Source organism: Camellia sinensis, chromosome 1, assembly GCF_055761805.1.
Source record: "Camellia sinensis isolate YWXY chromosome 1, ASM5576180v1, whole genome shotgun sequence".
Classification (NCBI taxonomy): domain Eukaryota; kingdom Viridiplantae; phylum Streptophyta; class Magnoliopsida; order Ericales; family Theaceae; genus Camellia; species Camellia sinensis.
The window spans coordinates 10,301,186-10,309,534 of NC_138961.1; positions in this window are offsets into that span (position 1 = coordinate 10,301,186).

Below are 8,349 nucleotides of genomic sequence, written 5' to 3' on the forward strand. Positions count from 1 at the left end.
AAGGTTAGTGTAAATCACACAAATTTTTTTAGCATTTGCCAAAAATATTTACCCAGCTTGTTTGGTTTGGATTTTCAGTATTCACTTTTCAGAAAATTGAAATTTTTTGTTTTTCGTATTTTTTTGCTTTCACTAATTTTTTTTTAATATTCTAAGCATTTTTTTTTTAATTTTTAGATACACCTAACATAAATACACTTAAAAAATATAATATTTGTAAAAAAAAACTTTAAAAAATTCACTAAATACCAAATATATATATATATATATATATAAATGAGAATTCAATACATGTTTATATTCTTGTGTATTTATTGATTTTTTAAAATATTTTTTACAAATATTTTACTTTTTAGATACATCTAAGTAAGGTGCATCTAAAAAAGTACAAAAATTGCTTAAATTTTTTTAAAAAAATTGAATTCAGAAAATTGAAACCAAATTTTATCATAAAAAAAAGCAAAAAAAAAAAAAAAAAGAAGGCAAAAATACTAATAAATGACTTCTATATAGGACTTGAATTAGCTAGAAATTAGGATGGAAATAAAAGTTACTAGACAGATAGATCTTTGGACCAATGAGCTGAAGGTAGCTTCCAACATAGACCTTACACATGAATTACAAATTCAAGAAAAAAAAGAAGAAAAGAAAACGAATGATCATGACACAAAAAAGTAACAAAATTGCAAAAAAAAAAAAAATCTTACCGATTACCACTGAAGCCTTCTTTACAATCTAATCATATTAAATGCAGTTGCCACATAAAAAAACAAAAAAAAATGCAATTGTCACATAAAACTTGTCTTGACGGATTGTTAAAAATCATAATGCCCAAAAACTACCCAAATCCAAAGGTAAAACCAAGCCCCACATTAACATAAAATCCAAGGGTAATAAACTTGTCCTCCTTGTTTTCTTCTTCAATCCTTTTAGGCAATATAAACTTGAGGTTGAAAATCAACTTGGCAAAACTATTAAGATAGTGAGGAGTGACAGAGGTGGTGAGTATGATGCACCATTTGAAAATTTTTGTTTTGAATATGGTATTATTTGCCAAACCACTGCACCCTATTCTTCTCAGTCAAATGGTGTTGCTGAGAGAAAGAATCGAACTCTTAAAGAGATGATGAATGCCATGTTGATTAGTTCAGGGTTACCTCAGAACTTGTGGGGGGAGGCGATTTTTTCTGCTAACTTTATCCTTAACAAGGTACCCCACAATAAACTCAATCAAACACCTTATGAATTATGGAAAGGTCATCGACCTACCTATAATTACCTCAAAGTGTAGGGGTGATTGGCCAAAGTGGCAGTCCCTAGTCCCAAAACAACTAAGATAGGACCAAAGATCATTGATTATGTGTTTATTGGATATGCTAATAATAGTAGTGCATATAGATTTTTAGTTCATAGATCTGAAAATTCGGATATGCATGTAAACACTCTTATTGGGTTAAGAAATGCATCGTTTTTTGAACACATTTTTCCTAGCAAGGAAATTAAAGAGTAAAGTTCAAATAAAAGAACTTTTGATACTGCTAAGGGTAGCAGTGAATACCAAAATGATAATGAAGTAGATGAACCTAGACGTAGCAAGAGGGCTAGGATCTCTAAATCATTTAGTCCAGATTTTCTGACATACCTGTTAGAAAATGAGCCTCAAAACTTCAAAGAAGCAATGTCAAGTCCTGAAGCTCCATTTTGGAGAGAGGCCGTGAATAGTGAAATTGAATCAATACTGCAAAATCATACTTGGGAACTGGTGGATCTTCCACCAGTATGTAAAACTCTTGGATATTCAAGAGAAAAATGAAAGCAAATGGTTCAATAGATAAATACAAGGCTAGGCTTGTTGTTAGGGGATACAAACAGAAGAAAGGCCTTGATTATTTTGACACCTGTTCACCAGTGACAAGCATAACATCTATTCATATGTTGATTGCGATTGTAGTTTTGTATAATCCAGAAATACATCAAATGGATGTTAAAACAGCTTTTTTGAATGGCGAGTTAAATGAGGAAATCTAAATGGAACAACCGGAAGGGTTTCAAGTTCCCGGTCAAGAGAAAAAGGTTTGTAAACTTGTCAAATCCCTTTATGATTTAAAACAAGCTCCGAAACAATGGGATGAAAAATTTGATCATGCTATGCTTTCAGCTACTTTTAAGATAAACAAATGTGACAAATGTGTCTATGTTAAAAGCACAAACAAAGGCTATGTCATAGTTTGTCTTTATGTGGATGACATGCTCATTATTAGAAGCGATAATGACATGTTCAAATCCACAAAGAAAATGTTGAACAAAAAGTTTGACATGAAAGATCTAGGAGTAGCAGATGTAATTCTAGGAATAAAAATTACTAGAACATCTGAAGGATATGCTTTATCTCAGTCTCATTATGTTGAGAAGATTTTGGAGAAATTTGGAATGCATGACAACCGTCCTGCTAAGACACCTGTTGACATTAGTTTTCACTTGTCAAAAAATACAGGTGTAGGCATATCACAATTAGAGTACACTCGAATAATCGGAAGCTTGATGTACTTAACAAATTGCACTAGGCCAGATTTCATCTACGCTGTAAGCAAATTGAGTAGGTACACAAGTAATCTAGGGTCCGATCATTGGAAAGCGATGATTAGGGTACTTAGATATCTAAGACATACCTGGAATTATGGCTTACATTATATCAAATATCCAGCAGTACTCGAGGGGTACACCGATGCAAATTGGATAACGGATACTAAAGACTCAAAATCTACTAGTGGATATGTCTTTACCCTGGGAGGTGCTGCAGTCTCTTGGAAATCTTCCAAGCAGACATGCATACCTAGGTCGACAATGGAATATGAGTTTATCGCATTAGATAAAATAGGAGAAGAAGCAGAATGACTTTGTAATTTTTTAGAAGACATTCTAATGTTGCCTAAACTTGTGCCAGTTATATGCATTTATTGTGATAGTGAAGTAGCAATAGGACGGGCACAAAATCATATGTATAACGGTAAGTCTCGACACATCCGTTGAAGACATAATACCGTCAGGCATTTGCTCTTACATGGAATAATTTCCATAGAATATGCAAAGTCAAAGGAGAATATTGCAGATCTATTGACTAAAGGGCTAGCCAAAGAGCAAGTGTACTATTTATCGAGGGGAATGGGATTAAAGCCTATTATTTAAAAGTCGCCATAATGGCAATCCAACCTAGTTGACTGGAGATCCCAAGATCTAGGTTCAAAGGGACAACCGAATTATGGATGACTTCACGTATCACTAAGGAAGTTTACTCTTACTCATTTTTATGATAAGAAGAGTGATACCTACAGAGTTAGTAGGATAAGCTTTGCTTTTAATGATTCTTATAGCTTGGACATCCAAGTGGGGTATAGCAGGATACTCTTAATAAGAAATCACCTATATGAGTGTGAACTGGGCCGGTTTCGTGAGAATTGAGAAGGCTAAATTCTCTAGAGCGCTCATGAATTACCAAGCGTTGTTCAGGGCCAAAATGAACACAGCCGTAAGAACCAAACTGTGTTTGCGGATACACTATATGTAGTCTATTGTCTTGGCTTACACAAACAACTGAACAGTTGAAGGCATCGTGTCCACTAGTTAGCCAGTAAGTCTGATAGGCTTTCACTAGAGGAGGTTCAAAGCCAAAAGCTACCTATATCGATGTAGTGTATTTTCTTAATGTACTCTTTGTATGCCTGCATCTTGTTGCATGTCCGTTATCGCGAATTCCATTCATGTGGGGGATTGTTGAAAAATGGCTTTTGTATAGCCTTATTTTTTGCTAACTTTGAGCATTAATTAAGGTGGGACCCAAGCGTTATTTTTAACGTTTCTAATGGGGTTCATGTTTAATGTCGCGTAGTAAGGGTGAGCAGCGGATATACCGATCCGTGAAAACCGACTGAACCAAACCGATCTGCCGCATTTTGGATGGATGCGTGATGATGAACGGATGGTTGCGGATTGAATTTCTCCAATCCGCCAATCTGGCGGACGGATGGCAGATTTGAGATTCCTTTGGCCGCAACCGAACTGCCAAACCGCGAGCACCTCTAGTAATTTATAAGACTTTGTGTTTTTAGTTTGTTTAAATATTCTGTTTGTGTTTTCAATTAAAAAAGAGTTTAAATATTCTGTTGAAAAAAAGTTTTCAACTTGAATATCTTTTTTGAATTGAAAAAAATAAATGTATTATTTATCTATATTTTTTGGTTTTTAAATCTATCTCTAAAAATAATAAATAGAAAATATGATATATGCTGGTTGATTTTTGTTTTCAAAAACAGATATAGGTGTAACAATACAGAGACATACAGCCTCTACTACTACTATGTTCATGGTTTTGGTGATTTGAATTGTTTTTATATTTTAAGAACCACAGATTGTAATATTTTATGTAGATGAGACATGTTGTGATTGTAGTATGTGGATGAGGCATGCAGTGATTGTGATATTCTAAAGTTTCAAACTTTCTTGCTTTGGATGAGGCATGCAGTGATTGTAATATTTTTTTGAGTCATTAACTGTAATACTTTCTTTCTTTTTTTTTTTTTTTTTGTTGAGGAAGTGCATAAGCTGAATTATGTTGAAAATTTATAAAATTTTAAACCGCCAAATCGATTCGCATCCATCTGCCAAACTGTTAATCTGCTCAATCCACATCCGCCGGATTGGCGGACGGATGTGGATTGATTTTCTCTAATTCACCAATCTGGCGGACGGATGGCGGATTAGAGATTTCGTGGCCGCAACCGACCCGCGCGTAGTGAATAAATTCATGTATTTGGTTGCTTAAAACCATTTCCAGATGAATGAGAATTCAACTCACATTTTCGGGTTCGTGGAAATGTATTTTGGTAGGTTTACTTCACATTTGTGAAATGTTCTTGTCCTACACTGGAAAGGCTTGAGAAATTGTTTGGGTTTATAAACCTTAACATTGGATACTTGGGATGGGCCCTAAGGGGTATCCAAGTTTGTGGGAGGGTAAGGTTATGAGTGAAGTGGGTTAGATCCATTGGACCCAAAATTAAAACCACACGCGCGCCACTGTCGTCCGTACGTTCGATTGGTCGGGCGGGCTTGGGCGTGGGTGTGAGGTTGGATTGGGCTTGTCCGCCCCAATTCTTATGTTTTTGGGCCAAAAAATTTTGAACTTTATTTATTTATTTTGATTTTTGACAAAAATCAAAATAAACTGGTCCATAATTTTTTTTCACCCAAACAAGTCCCTTACAAGTCCATACCACCCGAACTGGTTCAAAAGGTTCAAACCGGTTTCTACCTATTGCATTCCAACCGAATCTGTCCAAACAAATTGTCTATCTGTCTAAACAGTTGCCTATCTATTGGCACCTGTTCGGAACAGCCACTTTTCTGTCTATATAAAGCATGCTTCCAGCAATTCATTTCATTCAATTTTTTCCTCAGATTTTTGTCTTTCTTTTCCTGTTCTTCCTGTGCTATTGCATCAGTTTCTGCATTTATTTTTAGGAAGAAAAAGAGAGAGTTTACAACAGAGTTTTGGTTCGCCAGACTTAAATTTGTAGTGTTGTAAATTTAAGTGTTAGTCGTTGCATCCTGGGAAGTAGATGCGGCTAAAACTCGAAGCACCGAAGCGAGGGCGAAATCTACTTTAAGGACATTGTGTCTAACACAAGCCTCGACGTTATTTTCTGTAAGCATTTAATTTGGAAAATAATTTATATAATTATTTTCTGAATTATTTTATTTTATTGTTTATTTATTTTACACACATACACCTATGTGGGTACTAACAAAAACTAATCGAATAAGGGTAATTGGGCATAAAAACTAAAATAGCATGAAAAGAGGAGTTAGACTTTCAAGATTTAAAAACCTAAGGACCTTAACTATCATGCAAACTTTCGGTGTCCTAAACCTCTAATAGAAACATATAGAGGGATGTATACCTAATTTTCTTTTAAAAGATTTTCTTAAAATAGTAAAAAAATTTAATAAAAAAAATATAAAGAATAAAAAACTCAATTTTTAAAGAAGATAAATAAACCAAAGAAAGTGAATCTGTTTCTACATTGGTCTTGCCTTTGCTGCTCCCCTATTTGTCCCACCCTTGATATGATATATAGTGCAGGAGCGAGGCTATACAAACCTATCTCGTTGTTATCCCTAACATGAATATAAACAATATAAATATTTTAAATATAATAAAATATTTTATTTTCATCAATCATTATATATATTATTAAAATTAGTGTTTTTTTTTCATACTTGGGTGTCACATCACCATATATTTCTTAATTAAATATAGAGTTTTACACAAATTCAAACATAATTTAAATTATATTAACTTTACGTATTTTATATGAATTCTATTTGACAAATATTTTTTTTCCATATATTTTTTATTGTAAATTGGGATAATCCACAAACCCAAAATCAATTTTGCGTTTCACGTTTTTTTTTCTTATTTCTTTCAAGGGTATTAGAATTTTTTTTTAATGCTAAATTGTCTCTTTTTTTTTTCTTCTTTTTTTTCGATGCATTATTTAATACCCAATACCAATTCTATGTTATGGATTTATTTTTTAAATTTTATAGTGATTCAGTATATGAAATTATACTTCATTTCATACATTATTTTATATAATCATAACTCACAGGAAAAAAAACCTGTACAATAATGATACTCTAAAGAAGCCTCTAAAGTTTAGATTTATTGCTTGAGTTACTTTTTCAATTGTTGAATAGTAAGTTCTTATATGTTGTGATATCATATTACAGATGATTAATCACTTCACACATTAAGATGTATTTATGGTTTGGATGTTCTCATTATTTTTTCCTTTTGGGTTTAGATGTTATTATGTGATTCTTTCTTAATTAGTCGTTGTTGAATTTATTTTATATAGTTGAAATTTAAATTTAATTAAGATTGTTTATTTTATAATCTTATAATTTAATATATATATATATATATATCATATAAAATCATTATATGATAATCCAATTCTAACATATTTATATTTAATTTTTTAAATAAATTTTATATAATTTCTATTTCTACATATTTTTATTTTCCAAATGAATATAAAAGAAAAGAAAATAGTTAGAATTACTTTTCATTTTACGTTACTAATTTTTTTTTTCTAATTTAATTATTATTTTTAATATTAAAATGAGTATTTATTTTACTATTTTATAATTTAATATATATCATACAAAATTATTATATGATAATTACACTTTTATAATACACAAATAATTATTATATGATAATTACACTTTTATCAAAATACACAAATAATTTAACTAAAATTAATATAAGTATTCAAGTAACAATTTCATAGAATGGTGGCGCTAGTATGATAAAAAATAAATAATTAAAATTAATCTTTTATAACACACATTGTACCATCAAATATTTTTTGAAAAAAAATAGTACGTGCATTACACGGGTCAACTACTAGTATATCTATAAAAGCAGTGTTTTTCCCTTATTTAAGTGGCACATTCTAAAGGTTTACTTTTTTCTAAAAATCCACATTATGATGCCTTTTCTATTTATGCATAAAGTTTTACATAAATTCAATTTCAATTAATAACAAATTTTATATGGATTCTATTTGAGAAATACTTATTTTTTTTATCGCGTATTTTGTTTTTTCCTTATCAGATTTCTTTTATATAGTTGATATTTTAATTTAATTATTATGATATTTTTTAAAAAATTATATCGATATACAAATAAATAAATAAATAAGACAAAATGTGCTTAATTATGTGTATCTCATAGATCAAATTAATTTTCTTGTATATTTTTTATTTTTTTGTCTATCTTATTGATGTCTTAATATTAATTTATATTTATTTTTTTATTTAACATAAAATTATTTATCGCAAAACATTTATAGTTAATTTAAATTTTATATACCTATATACAATATGTATGAATAATTCAAAAGAAAAAAATATCAATACTCTACATATTTAATTTAGGGTGAAATGCCAATAAATTCCAAAATTTGAACGCATGCACCACTTAGTCCTGCTTGTTTTTTATTGAATCGAAAAGTCCTAAAGTGTATAAAATGGCACAATTTTTTCCTTCCCCATGCGCATGTTTATTTTGTAATTGGAGGGAGTGTGGGGTTTGGGCAGTGTTAAAATTATTTTTCTAGACATAGAGCGCACTATAGGGTTTTATAGTTTTCCCACGTTTTTTATCGAATCTTTGAACATGTGTAAGGAAACATTGGTTATCAACATTTCCACATTAGAATATTGCTATGTTGGTGGATTGAAACCCTAAATGTGGGGTTTGGATTTTCGAAGAGAGTTAGC